Raw genomic sequence first — 15,381 nt, 5'->3', positions numbered from 1 at the left:
GCATTATTGGTTGCCCGTTATCCTTGCAGGCTTGGTTGACACTGATGGTGATGCAACACAGTGCTGATTGTGATGTCAGGCAGGCAGAGTGCTGCATTGTTCCTCCTTATCTGTCAGCTCATACGCTATGGGGAAAATTGTTTCAACCATGTGGATGCTCCGGGCAAAACAGCACACCAATGTCTCTACTTCATCAGAAGGCTAAGGAAGTTTGGCGTGCTCCCAATGATGGGTAAGACAAGGGAACACACACCAGTCCTCACCGAAAGATCAGAAGTGGAATGGGTGAGCAGTTTCAAGTTCCTGGATGTCAACATCTCTGAGGATCTGTCTTGGGCCCAACATATCGATGAAGCTACAAAGAGAGTTAGATATGGCCCTTGTGGCTACGGGGGTCAGGGGGTATGCAGGGAAGGCTGGGGCGGGGTTCTGAGTTGGATGATCAGCCATGATCATAATAAATGGCGGTGCAGGCTCGAAGGGCCGAATGGCCTACTCCTGCACCTATTTTCTATGTTTCTATGTTTCTAAAGTATGACAGTGGCTATATTTCATTCGAAGTTTGAGTAGATTTGGTATGTCACCACAGACACTTGCAAATTACCTTTACATATGGCCATGGAGGCCATTGGTTGCATCACTGGCTGGTATGAGGGGGATGAGGAAGAGTGTTGCTCAGGATCTAAATAAGCTGCAGAAAGTTGTAAACTCTCAGCTCGATCATGGACACTTGCCTCTTTGACATCCAGGACATAATCAAGGAATGAATGCCTCATAAAGGAGGCCTCCATCATTAAGGACCCCCATGATCCAGGACATGCCCTCTTCTCATTGCTACCATCAGGAAGGAGGTACAGGAGCCCAATTCAGGAACAGCTTCTTCCTCTCTGCCATCAGATTTCTGAATGCACATTGAACACTCTCACAACTTTTTTGGGCACTATTTAATTAAATATATACATACTTACTGCAATTTACAGTTTTTATTATTATGTATTGCAATGTACTGCTGCCACATAACAAATTTCACAACATGTGCTCGTGATATTAAACCTAATTCTGATTCTGATGACTGTACAATTTGTACAGATGCACCCTATCCAGATATATTACAACTCGGTGTTGTAGCTGCTCTTCCCAAGACCGCAAGAACTTGTAGAGAGTTGTGAACACAGCCCAGTCCATCACACTCCTCTCCATTGACTCCATCTACACATATGGGAAAGCAGCAAGGACCTTTCCCATCCTGGTCATTCTCTCTTCTCTCCTCTTTCATCAGGTAGAAGCTTGAAAGCACAAACCACCAGACTCAGGCTTCTACCTGGTGCTATCAGCCTCTTGAGTGGACCTCTCACTTGATCTCCCAGTCTACCTTATTGTGGTCCTTACACTTTATTTGTCTACCTGCACCACACTTCCTTTGTAACTGAAAGACTGTATTCTGCATTCTGTATTGATTTTTATTAATTGATGTACCTGTGTGTGGAAGATCTACCTGAATAGCATGCAAACAAAAGCTTTTCATTGTTATCTTGATACATGTGACAATTTTAACCAAATGAATTGCTGCTGCAAAATTGGATGCATGGATCTCGCGCAGCTGCTCGTCAAAAGTTAACTCTCATGCTTACCTCTCCTCAAACATCTTTAGTCAGCTTTCCACTGAGAGTAAGTGTGGGTGGACAACATTTGCTTTAGATTGCAATGCACAAGTGCAAATTGCAAAACAATTGTGGTATAGCTTGAAACTATGGAACCTGGCTGACTATATAATCGAGATGTTGCAGAATTAGAAATAAACAGGAAAAACTTCTTGTCTGATCTACTGGTAGGTAGTAGTAGTTACTGAGCATGTCAAATATCAGGTTGGGAGGCTGTTCAGCTCTTGGACAGCATTGTCATGAAGATATTGCATTATCAACAGCATTCCGACATGGGATCTCATGATAGTGTAGTGACCAGCGTGACACTATTGCAGCTCAGGGTGCAAGAGTTTGGACTTTACTTCCGGCACCGTCTGTATAGAGATTGTATGTTCTCCCCATGACCATATGGGTTTCCTATGAGTGTTCCAGTTTCCTCCCACAGTCCAAAGACATGCCAGTTATTAGGTCAAATGATCATTGTAAATTGTCCTGTGACTAGACAGGACCAGGCGAGATATACCCCAGACTACCGTGGGAGGCGAGGGAGGAGATTGCTGATCCTCTGGCAATGATCTTTGCATCATCAAAGGGGACGGGAGAGGTTTCAGAGGATTGGATGGTTGTAGATGTTTTTCCCCTATTCAAGAAAAGGAGTAGAGATAGCTCAGGAAATTATAGACCAGTGAGTCTTACTTCAGTGGTTGGTAAGTTGATGGAGAAGATCCTGAGAGGCAGGATTTATGAACATTTGGACAGGCATCATATGATTAAGAATAGTCAGCATGGCTTTGCCAAAGGCAGGTTGTACCTTCCGAGCCTGATTGAATTTTTTGAGGATGTGACTAAACACATTGATGAAGGTCGAGCAGTAGATGTAGTGTATATGGATTTCAGCAAGGCAATCGATAAGGTACCCCATGCAAGGCTTATTGAGAAAGTAAGGAGGCATGGGATCCAAGGGGACTTTGCTTTGTCGATGCTGAATTGGCTTGCCCGCAAAAGGCAAAGCGTGGTTGTAGACGGGTCGTATTCTGCATGGAGGTCTGTAACTTGTGGTGTGCCTCAGGGATCTGTTCTGGGACCCCTTCTCTTCGTGATTTTTATAAATGACCTGGATGAGGAAGTGGAGGGATGGATTAGTAAATTTTCTGATGACACACAGGTTGGGGGTGTTGTGGATAGTGTGGAGGGCTGTCAGAGGTTACAATGGGATATCGATAGGATGCAAAACTGTGCTGAGAAGTGGCAGATGGAGTTCAACCCAGATAAGTGTGAGGTGGCTCATTTTGGTAGGTCAAATATGATGGCAGGATATAGTGTTAATGGTAAGATTCTTGGCAGTGTTTAAGATCAGAGGGATTTTGGGGTCCGAGGGATCTTGGGTCTGCATAGGTTGGCTGTGTGGTTAAGAAAACATATGGTGCATTGACCTTCATCAACCGTGGGATTGAGTTCAAGAGCCGAGAGGTAATGCTACAGCTATATCAGATCTTAATCAGACTCCACTTGGAGTACTGTGCTCAGTTCTGGTCACCTCACTGCAGGAAGGATGTGGAAACTATAGAAAGGGTGCAGAGGAGATTTACAAGGATGTTGCCTGGATTGGGGAGCATGCCTTATGAGAATTTGTTGAGTGAGCTTGGCCTTTTCTCCTTCGAGTGATGGAGGCTGAGAGGTGACCTGATAGAGGTGTATAAGATGATGAGAGGTATTGATTGTGTGGATACTCAGAGGCTTTTTCCCAGAGCTGAAATGGCTAACATGAGAGGGCACAGTTTTAAGGTGCTTGTAAGTAGGTACAGAGGAGATGTCAGGGGCAAGTTTTTTACAGAGAGGGTGGTGAGTACATAGAATTGGTTGCTGGCGGCAATGGTGGAGACAGATACGATAGGGTCTTTTAAGAGACTCCAGGATAGGTACATGGAACCAAAGGTAAGTACATATTCGGCACAGCATCGTGGGCCGAAGGGCCTGTATTGTGCTGTAGGTTTTCTTTGTTTCCATGACTGTCATGGTCCGGTCCGAAGTCCGCGTTCCGGTTCATGGTCCGGTCCGCGGACTCTAGCTCCGGGTCTTCCGGCTGTCCCTTGTTTCGGTTGGACTTAACCATAAGCACCTGATGCTCATCTTGGAGCTGGGAATATAAGTGGCCCTGGGATCGAGTATAGTGGCTGGATTGTCTGGTCAGTCTCCCCTCGGAGCAACCCACTGGTGGAAGGCTAGTGCAGTCATTGAGATATGGATTTATGGATTTGGCTGTTCCGTAGCCCACCGAGGTTACCAGCTGCCTCGGGTCTTGGAGCCACCCTGGACCTAGCTCCCTTCCTGTCTCTTGCCTCCATTGGGTAAGCCAGGCCGATTGGCATTACCCTGCAGTTGGTTCTGTCCCTTCCTGTCCCGTGGCTCTGTTGGGTAAGCCAGGCCATTTGCTGTTACCCTGTGGTTGAGTCTATCCCTTCCTGTCCTTGCCTCTGTGGGGTGCAGTCTTGCGTCCTGCCCAGGAGTTGTCTTGAAGTACCCTTGCCCTGTTATGTCCTTGTCTAGCCTCCAAGAACCTGATCCTTGTCGCATATTCGCCTGGTCTCCAAAAACCCGAGCCTCGTCATATCTTTGCCTAGTTTTGGGGTCTGAGCCCGAGTCAAGACCCAGGTTCTGGGTCCTTGTCCAGTCTCTGGCTCGGAGTCCATGCTCCTTGTTTCCAGTCCCTCGTCCTGGTCCTGCTTCCCTAGCCTAGTCTGCGTCCTGTCCTGTCATTTAGTTTTGTCCGTTCCTGTTCCTAGTACCTCAGTGTCTGTGTCTTGCATTTGGATCCGTTCCCAACGCCCCCCACTGTGACAATGACTAAGCTATAGTTAAGTAGGTGGTTTGCTGGGTGGTGTGGCTTATTGGGCTGTAGGGGCCTGTTCTGTGCTGTATCTCTAAATAAAATAAAATTCTCAGTCATGATGTCTCTTGAGAAAAAAACTTGATGGGGTGTGAAGAAAATCCTTTCTTTTTCACTTCCTATGGGATGACCATATTTGACTATTAAGCCAAGGAATGTCAGCAATACCAACTGGATACAATACAGTATCGATGTGGAAAGGTTGGACAGGGTTACTTGAACTTATGCCATTTGAAAGAGTCATAGAGATATACAGTATGGAACTTTTCCAAGGATCATCTCCTTGTCTTGGTGGAGGGATTTGTGAGTTCCTGAGATCCCAAGAGTGATGCCATTGGAGCTTAGTCTCCTGGTAAGTTCAAGGGGGGGTTCCAGACAAAGAGTGATCCAAGTAAAACCTCAGTGATGAAGGTGGGGGAGGATGATGACACATCACAACGGCAGTGTAGGCAGAGGAAGACTGCAGCAGTGAAGGGTCTCCAGTCATCTTGCACACCATCCACTAGATCCTGATCTATCAAGGACCATGTGGTGACTGCCCATGCACCAGACAAAGTCACACACTGGCATTCTTCATTAAGGGAAACCACCCTAACATCCCGGAATAAGTCCCATGGCGATCAGTATGTGGCAAAGGGGGCAGGATTGTGAGATCTGGAAGCCCCTAATCATCAGCTGGCACATTGGGCAGTGGGTGTTTGATTCAGTTGCTGAGGTCTTGGACCAAGGCAGAAAAAGCCCTTTGGTAGATGCAGCCACAACTGAACAGTCCTATTTAGAAATCACTCTGCTCACCCCATGTGGGAAAGGGGCTAAAAAATAACCTGCCTCAAAACCTCTTGATTGGATTATCACATCCGGAGGGCATCATATGTGGTCAGAAATATGTGACGGAGAATCCAGGATGGTTTGTTGCCTCCCGGGTGCCAGGGTCAAGGATGTCTCTGATCGCTTGTATGACATTCTGAAGTGAGAGGGTAATCAGCCAGATGTCGTGGTGCACATCGGTACCAATGACATAGCAAGGAAGAGTGAGGAGGTCCTGGAGAGTGAGTATAGAGAGCTTGGTAGGAAGTTGAAAAGCAGGACCTCAAGGGTGGTAATCTCAGGATTGCTACCTGTGTTACGTGCCAGTGAGGGTAAGAATAGGATGCTCTGGAAGATGAACAAGTGGCTGAGGAACTGGTGTAGGGGCAGGGTTTCAGGTTTCAGGATCATTGGGACCTCTTCTGGGGCAGGTGGGACCTGTACAAGAGAGACGGGTTACACTTGAACTACAGGGGGACCAATATGCTTTCAGGGAGGTTTGTTAGTGCTACTGGGGAGGCTTTAAACTAGATTTGCAGGGGTATGGGGACCAGAGTGCCAGAGCTGACAGTGTGGCTGGGGTGAAAAGTTCAAGTAAATCCACTAATAGAAAGGTTGTAAGTGGTGGTAAAAACCTTCTGAGGTGTATATATTTCAATGCTAGGAGTATTGCGGGGAAGGCGGATGAGTTGAGGGTGTGGATTGACACGTGGAATTATGACGTTATAGCAATTAGTGAAACTTGGCTACAGGAGGGGCAGGACTGGCAGCTTAATATTCCAGGGTTCCGATGTTTCAGATATGATCGAGGCAGAGGAATGAAAGGTGGGGGAGTAGCATTGCTTGTTAGGGAAAATATTACAGCAGTGCTCAGGCAGGACAGATTAGAGGGCTTGTCTACTGAGTCCTTATGGGTGGAGCTGAGAAACAGGAAAGGTATGGCCACATTAGTGGGATTGTATTACAGACCACCCAATAGTCAACGAGAATTGGAAGAGCAAATCTGCAGAGAGATAGCAGGCAACTGCAGGAAACATAAAGTTGTGGTGGTAGGGGATTTTAATTTTCCATATATTGATTGGGACTTCCATACTGTTAGGGGTCTAGCTGGTTTAGAGTTTGTAAAATGTGTTCAGGAAAGTTTTCTAAATCAATATATAGAGGGACCAACTAGAGGGGATACAATATTGGATCTCCTGTTAGGAAACGAGTTAGGACAAGTGACGGAAGTCTGTGTAGGGGAGCACTTTGGTTCCGGTGATCATAACACCATTAGTTTCAACTTGATCATGGACAAGGATAGATCTGGTCCTCGGGTTGAGGTTCTGAACTGGAAGAAGGCCAAATTTGAAGAAATGAGAAAGGATCTAAAAAGCGTGGATTGGGACAGGTTGTTCTCTGGCAAAGGTGTGATCGGTAGGTGGGAAGCCTTCAAAGGAGAAATTTTGAGAGTGCAGAGTTTATATGTTCCTGTCAGGATTAAAGGCAAAGTGAATAGGAATAAGGAACCTTGGTTCTCAAGGGATATTGCAACTCTGATAAAGAAGAAGAGGAAGTTGTATGACATGTATAGGAAACTAGACTCTGGCTTGCCACTGGATCCAGATGGGAATTGGGAAGAGAGAGTGAGGCTGACGCTGCGCAACTCTCCCTCACTTAAATCCAAATCACGCGCTAGTCTTGACACCATCATAATGGTGTCGAGGTCCTCAGCGATGTCAACAATGGATGAACAATAGGAAACAGGGAGTAAATAAGGTGCTTGAGGAGTATAAGAAGTGCAAGAAAATACTTAAGAAAGAAATCAGGAGGGCTGAAAGAAGACATGAGGTTGCCTTGGCAGTCAAGGTGAAGGATAATCCAAAGAGCTTTTACAGGTATATTAAGAGCAAAAGGATTGTAAGGGATAAAATTGGTCCTCTTGAAGATCAGAGTGGTCAGCTATGTGTGGAACCAAAGGAAATGGGGGAGATCTTAAATAGGTTTTTTGTGTCTGTATTTACTAAGGAAACTGGCATGAAGTCTATGGAATTAAGGGAAATAAGTAGTGAGATCATGGAAACTGTACAGATTGAAAAGGAGGAGGTGCTTGCTGTCTTGAGGAAAATTAAAGTGGATAAATCCCTGGAACCTGACAGGGTGTTCCCTCAGACCTTGAAGGAGACTAGTGTTGAAATTGCGGGGGCCCTGGCAGAAATATTTAAAATGTCGCTTTCTACAGGTGAGGTGCCGGAGATTTGGAGAGTGGCTCATGTTGATCCTTTGTTTAAAAAAGGATCGAAAAGTAACCTGGAAAATTATAGGCTGGTAAGTTTAACGTCGGTAGTAGGTAAGTTATTGGAGGGAGTACTAAGAGACAGAATCTACAAGCATTTGGATAGACTGGGACTTATTAGGGAGATTCAACATGGCTTTGTGCGTGGTAGGTCATGTTTGACCAATCTATTGGAGTTTTTCGAGGAGGTTACCAGGAAAGTGGATGAAGGGAAGGCAGTGGATATTGTCTACATGGACTTCAGTAAGGCCTTTGACAAGGTCCCGCATGGGAGGTTAGTTAGGAAAATTCAGTTGCTAGGTATACATGGAGAGGTGGTAAATTGGATTAGACATTGGCTCAATGGAAGAAGCCAAAGAGTGGTAGTAGAGAATTGCTTCTCCGAGTGGAGGCCTGTGACTAGTGGTGTGCCACAGGAATCAGTGCTGGGTCCATTGTTATTTGTCATCTATATCAATGATCTGGATGATAATGTGGTAAATTGGATCAGCAAATTTGCTGATGATACAAAGATTGGAGGTGTAGTAGACAGTGAGGAAGGTTTTCAGAGCCTGCAGAGGGACTTGGACCAGCTGGGAAAATGGGCTGAAAAATGGCTGATGGAGTTTAATACAGACAAGTGTGAGGTATTGCACGTTGGAAGGACAAACCAAGGTAGAACATACAGGGTTAATGGTAAGGCACTGAGGGGTGCAGTAGGACAGAGGGATCTGGGAATACAGATACAAAATTCCCGAAAAGTGGCGTCACAGGTAGATAGGGTCATAAAGAGAGCCTTTGGTACATTGGCCTTTATTAATCAAAGTATTGAGTATAAGAGCTGGAATGTTATGATGAGGTTGTATAAGGCATTGGTGAGGCCGTATCTGGAGTATTGTGTTCAGTTTCGGTCACCAAATTACAGAAAGGATATAAATAAGGTTGAAAGAGTGCAGAGAAGGTTTACAAGGATGTTGCCGGGACTTGAGAAACTCAGTTACAGAGAAAGGTTGAATAGGTTAGGACTTCATTCCCTGGAGCGTAGAAGAATGAGGGGAGATTTGATAGAGGTATATAAAATTATGATGGGTATAGATAGAGTGAATGCAAGCAGGCTTTTTCCACTGAGGCAAAGGGAGAAAAAAACCAGAGGACATGGGTTAAGGGTGAGGGGGGAAAAGTTTAAAGGGAACAATAGGGGAGGCTTCTTCACACAGAGAGTGGTGGGAGTATGGAATGAGCTGCCAGACGAGGTGGTAAATGCGGGTTCTTTTTCAACATTTAAAAATAAATTGGACAGATACATGGATGGGAGGTGTATGGAGGGATATGGTCCGTGTGCAGCTCAGTGGGACTAAGCAGAAAATGGTTCGGCACAGCCAAGAAGGGCCAAAAGGCCTGTTTCTGTGCTATAGTTTTTCTATGGTTTCTATGGTTTCTAAATAAAGAAACATGACCTTTGGAGCCTGGAGTGTCCACACTCTGATAGATAGTGCAATCAATGATTGATCAGAGGTAAACTGCAATCATCACCAGAGTATTGAGGAGATGCTAGATTGATCTAGCTACTCCTTCTGAAACTTGGGTGATAGACTAAGGCCAACTAAGGGAGGAGGAGGGTGGTCATTAGATAAGATTAGATTATGAGGACACTCAGTCCTCGTTTATTGTCATTTAGTAATGCATGCATTAAAAAATGATACAATGTTCCTCCAGTATGATATCACAAAAACACAAGACAGACCAAGACTAAAACTGTTAAAACCACATAATTATAACAAAAACAACAGGAATTCTGCAGATGCTGGAAATTCAAGCAACACACATCAAAGTTGCTGGTGAACGCAGCAGGCCAGGCGGCATCTCTAAGAAGAGGTACAGTCGACGTTTCAGGCCGAGACCCTTCGTCAGGACTAACTGAAGGAAGAGTTAGTAAGAGATTTGAAAGTGGGAGGGGGAGGGGGAGATCCAAAATGATAGGAGAAGACAGGAGGGGGAGGGATGGAGCCAAGAGCTGGACAGGTGATTGGCAAAGGGGATATGAGAGGATCGTGGGACAGGAGGTCCGGGGAGAAAGACAAGGTGGGGGGAACCCAGAGGATGGGAAAGGGGCAGAGGGAGAAAAAGGAGAGTGAGAGAAAGAATGTGTGTATAAAAATAAATAACGGATGGGGTACGAGGGGGAGATGGGGCATTAGCGGAAGTTAGAGAAGTCGATGTTCACGCCAACAGGTTGGAGGCTACCCAGACGGAATATAAGGTGTTGTTCCTCCAACCTGAGTGTGGCTTCATCTTTACAGTAGAGGAGGCCGTGGATAGACATGTCAGAATGGGAATGAGATGTGGAATTAAAATCTGTGGCCACTGGGAGATCCTGCTTTCTCTGGCGGACAGAGCGTAGGTGTTCAGCAAAGCGGTCTCCCAGTCTGCGTCGGGTCTCGCCAATATATAGGAGGCCACATCGGGAGCACCAGACGCGGTATATCACCCCAGCTGACTCACAGGTGAAGTGTCGCCTCGCCTGGAAGGACTGTTTGGGGCCCTGAATGGTGGTAAGGGAGGAAGTGTAAGGGCATGTCTACCACTTGTTCCGCTTACAAGGATAAGTGCCAGGAGGGAGATCAGTGGGGAGGGATGGGGGGGACGAATGGACAAGGGAGTCGCGTAGGGAGCGATCCCTGCAGAAAGCAGACAGAGAAGGGGAGGGAAAGATGTGCTTAGTGGTGGGATCCCGTTGGAGGTGGCGGAAGTTACGGAGAATAATATGTTGGACCCGGAGGCTGGTGGGGTGGTAGGTGAGGACCAGGGGAACCATATTCCTAGTGGGGTGGCGGGAGGATGGAGTGAGAGCAGATGTACGTGAAATGGGTGAGATGCATTTGAGAGCAGAGTTGATAGTGAAGGAAGGGAAGCCCCTTTCTTTAAAAAAGGAGGACATCTCCCTCGTCCTGGAATGAAAAGCCTCATCCTGAGAGCAGATGCGGCGGAGACGGAGGAATTGCGAGAAGGGGATGGCATTTTTGCAAGAGACAGGGTGAGAAGAGGAATAGTCCAGATAGCTGTGAGAGTCAGTAGGCTTATAGTAGACATCAGTGGATAAGCTGTCTCCAGAGACAGAGACAGAAAGATCTAGAAAGGGCAGGGAGGTGTCGGAAATGGACCAGGTGAACTTGAGGGCAGGGTGAAAGTTGGAGGCAAAGTTAATAAAGTCAACGAGCTCAGCATGCGTGCAGGAAGCAGCGCCATTGCAGTCGTCGATGTAGCGAAGGAAAAGTGGGGGCAGGTACCAGAATAGGCACGGAATATAGGTTGTTCCACAAAACCAACAAAAAGGCAGGCATAGCTGGGACCCATATGGGTGCCCATAGCTACATCTTTAGTTTGGAGGAAGTGGGAGGAGCCAAAGGAGAAATTATTAAGGGTAAGGACTAATTCAACTAGACGGAGCAGAGTGGTGGTAGAGGGGAACTGATTAGGTCTGGAATCCAGAAAGAAACGGAGAGCTTTGAGACCTTCCTGATGGGGGATGGAAGTATATAGTGACTGGACATCTGTGGTGAAAATAAAGCGGTGGGAGCCAGGGAACTTAAAATCATCGAAAAGTTTAAGAGCGTGAGAAGTGTCACGAACATAAGTAGGAAGGGATTGAACAAGGGGGGGATAAAACCGTGTCGAGGTATGCAGAAATGGGTTCGGTGAGGCAGGAGCAAGCTGAGACAATAGGTCTGCCAGGACAGGCAGGTTTGTGGATCTTGGGTAGGAGGTGGAAACGGGAAGTGCAAGGTGTGGGAACTATAAGGTTGGTAGCAGTGGATGGGAGATCCCCTGAGCAGATAAAGTCGGTGATGGTGTGGGAGACAATGGCCTGGTGCTCCTTAGTGGGGTCACAATCGAGGGGTAAATAAGAGGAGGTATCCGTGAGTTGTCGCTGTGCCTCGGCAAGGTAGAGGTCAGTACGCCAGACTACAACAGCACCCCCTTTATCGGCGGGTTTAATAATAAGGTTAGGATTTGTGCGGAGGGAGTGGAGAGCAGAGAGTTCCAAAGGAGTGAGGTTGGAATGGGAACAAGGTGTGGTGAAGTTGAGATGGTTGATGTCCTGTCTGCAGTTAGCGATAAAGAGATCCAGAGCAGGCAGAAGACCAGAGCGGGGTGTCCATGAAGAAGAGGAGGGTTGAAGATGGGAGAAGGGGTCATCGGTGGGGGTGGAAGAGTCCTTGCCGGAGAAGTAGGCTCGGAGACGGAGAATGCGGAAGAAGAGTTCCGCATCGTGGCGAACACGGAACTCGCTGAGGTGTGGGCGAAGGGGGACAAAGTCGAGGCCCTTACTGAGGACAGAGCGTTCTGCCTCCGACAGTTGAAGGTCGGAGGGGATGGTAAAGACCCAGCACGGTTGAGAGTTGGGATCAGAAGGGGGAGGGGGGAGGCTGGGGGTGTCAATGGAGAGGGGAGGGTTGGGGTGAGAGGAAGATGGAACCTGTTGTAACATATAGTTACAACAGTGCAAAGCAATATCGTAATTTGATAAAGAACAGAGCATGGGCACGGTAAAAAAAGACTCAAGGTCCCGATAGCCCCATCATCTCACGCAGACGGTAGGAGGAAGAAAGACATTCTCCCTGCCATGAACCTCCAGCGCTGCAAACTTGCCGATGCGGCACCCTGGAAGCATCCGACCACAGCCGACTCTGAGTCCGTCCGAAAACTTCGAGTCTCTGACCAGCCCTCTGACACCGAGCACCGAGCACCATCTCTGCCGAGCGCTTCAACCCCGACCCCGGCCGCCAAGCAACAGGCAAAGTTGAGGATTCGAGGCCTTCCCCTCTGGAGATTCTGGATTGCACAGTAGCAGCGGCAGCGTCACAGGCATTTCAGAAGTTTCACCAGATGTTCCAACATGCTTCTCACGTCTGTCTCCATCAAATCAGGATTGTGCATGGCATCCTACTTGACAGATTACAGATGTTCATTCTGGAGTGGCCGCTGCGTGCTTCTTCTTTCTTCTGGAAAGGGAAGGCAGCTGACGGGCCCTGGATCCATGATATTGGGATTGCAATAAAGAACCAGCTTGTCAGTAAATTCTCTGAACTTCCCAACAATCAGATGGCAACTGCCTTGAGTGCTCATGCATCAACTTTGGACTCCTATGAGTACGAAAAAGAGGCTTTCTATGCTGTTGATCAACTCCAAGGAGGATAAGTTAATTTCCTTAAGGACTTCAATGCCAGGGTCAGTCAGGACTTCAACCTATAGAAGGGTACGATAGGAAAGGAAGGCATTGCCAACATCAAGTCAAGGAGGAGGAGAAGATGGCGGCGCAACGCAGCCCACTTGGCCTCTCTGGTGAATGATATCTGTAATCTATCAAGTAGGGGACCATGCACAATTCTGATTTGATGGAGACAGACGCGAGAGTACAGAGGAGAACCTGGAGAAACTTCTGAAGTGCCCGCTTCGCTGCCACTGCTACTGTGTGATAACCGGAATCCCCGGAGCAGAAGGCCCCGAATCCTCGGCTTTGCTTGTTTTTCAGCGGCCAGGACGAGGTTGAAGGCGCTCAGCAGAGGATGGCGCTTGGGAGGCTGTATCGGACAGGATGGTCGGAGGCTCAAAGTTTTCAGATGGATGGACTCGGTATCGTCTGTGGTCGGCTGCTTCCAAGGCATCGGCAGTTGTCGGTGCCTTGGAGGTTTATGGCAGGGAGTTTCTCCCTTTTGCCGCCTGCTATCGGGGACTCGGGAGTCGAATGGGACTTGAGACTTTTTTTTACCGTGCCCATGGTCTGTTCTTTATCAAATTATGGTATTGTTTTGCACTGCTGTAACTATATGTTATATTTATGTGGTTCTGTCAGTGTTAGTCTTTGGTTTGTCCTGTTTTCTGTGATATCACTCTGGAGGAACATTGTATCATTTCTTAATGCACGTATGCATTTCTAATTGACAATAAAAGAGGACTGAGTGTTCTCATAAACTAAAAAAAAATTGAGTACCACTTCTCATCATATATGCTGAGCACCATTTTAACATTGTAAATATTCTCTTCAGCCAGAAAAAACAAATTCAAGGCATCTTGGAAGCACTCCCGTTCTAAACAGTGGCATCTTATTGGTTATGTCATCGTCTGAGCTAGGGATTGCTGTGAAGTGAATATCACAAGGACCATGATTAGTACAAATGGGTGCTGGACAGATCATCGCCTGAGGACTCCCAAATTTCCCACATCTCACATTTCCCACAAAAAACATTCAAATCCGTTCTCAGTGCACTAGGTATGTACTAACAGGAAAAAGATACCAGTTCTTATTTACTTACTTAGAACCTCAGCCTTTCCTTGCCCAAGCCTGTTTTTGCCTGACTGTTGAGTCAAAGCTGGACCGCTCTAACAATGCCCCTCTCCAACAATTGCTGCTCTACTTACACCCCCTTTCTTTTTTATTGGCCTTTGCTGATCGCACTGATGTTGGCACGGCTGCAGTTGAAATACTGTGTTCAGTTTTGGTCACCTTACTATAGAAAACATGGCATTAAACTGGAAAAAGTACAGTGGAGATTTACAAAGTTGTTTCCGGGATTTGAAGTCTGGTTTGTGGAGAGAGAATGAGTAGGCTGGTACTTTTTTCATTGACATGTAGGAAAATGAAGGGTAATTTAAGAGAGAGGTATCTTATGAGAGGCATGACAGGGTGAATGCAAACTGTATTTTTCCCTTGGAGAGTCAAGAATGAGAAGACATAGGTTAAGGTGAGAAGAAGAGATTTAATAGGAGGAACCTGAGGGGCAACTTCTTTATATGGAGGGTGGTCTGTACATGGAAGCAGTTGAGGCAGGTATATAAATAATATTTAAAGGTACTTGGACAGGTACATGGATTAGAATGGTTTAAAGAGATTTGGGACAAATGCAGGCAAATGGGACAAGCTTAGATGGGAATCTTGGTCAGCATGAACCATTGTCCCTTCCCTCTCTACTGGTCCTACAGCCTAACCTTTAATTCTACCCCCTTCAATATCCCCATCACTCCTACTTCCGTCACCCATCTCACCCAGAGCAAGGTGTCAGTAACCCCAACAGTGAGACGGCAGTCTATGCTCCAGATTTTTCCTTCCCTCCAGCCATAGTCTGCCAGGATATGGGGCTTCCCCTATTTGAAATGAATGCTGCCTCTTCAGTGTGGATTTGAAATACTGTGTTCAGTATAGGTCATCTTACTATAGAAAACATGGCATTAAACTGGAAAGAGTACAGTGGTGATTTACATTGTTTGTGGGATTTGAGGACTGGTATGTGGAGAGAGGGTGAGTAGGCTGGTAATTCTTTCATTGGCATGTAGGAAAATGAAGGGTAATGTTCCTGTAAAAAGGATGGAAACTGTTGGGAATGTGACTGGGAATCCCAAACCCACTCAACTACCTAAAAGCAGAATGCACTGACATCATCTCATGAATAGTGGCAGCAGCTATGGTCTGGAGGCAGATCTCACTCCCCTTGCTAGAAAACTCACATTGTCACCCCTTAGTAGTGAAGATTCAACTGGTACCAGGGACAAGACTGGACATGGGATGAGATGCAGGAATCAGTCCATGTGGAGTTCTAGAGCCTAGAGTCTGATATTGAGAGACAAAGGATTTTAACTGTGTAACCCTGGGGTAGAATATAGAAACAGAGAAAACCTACAGCACAATACAGGCCCTTTGGTCCACAAAGCTGTGACCTTAGAAATTACCTAGGGTTACCCAGAGCCCTCTATTGTGCTAAGCTCCATGAGCTCCAGGAGTCTCTTAAAAGACC

This window comes from Mobula birostris, chromosome 12 (assembly GCF_030028105.1).
Source record: "Mobula birostris isolate sMobBir1 chromosome 12, sMobBir1.hap1, whole genome shotgun sequence".
Lineage (NCBI taxonomy): Eukaryota > Metazoa > Chordata > Chondrichthyes > Myliobatiformes > Myliobatidae > Mobula > Mobula birostris.
This window is presented reverse-complemented; position numbering follows the sequence as displayed.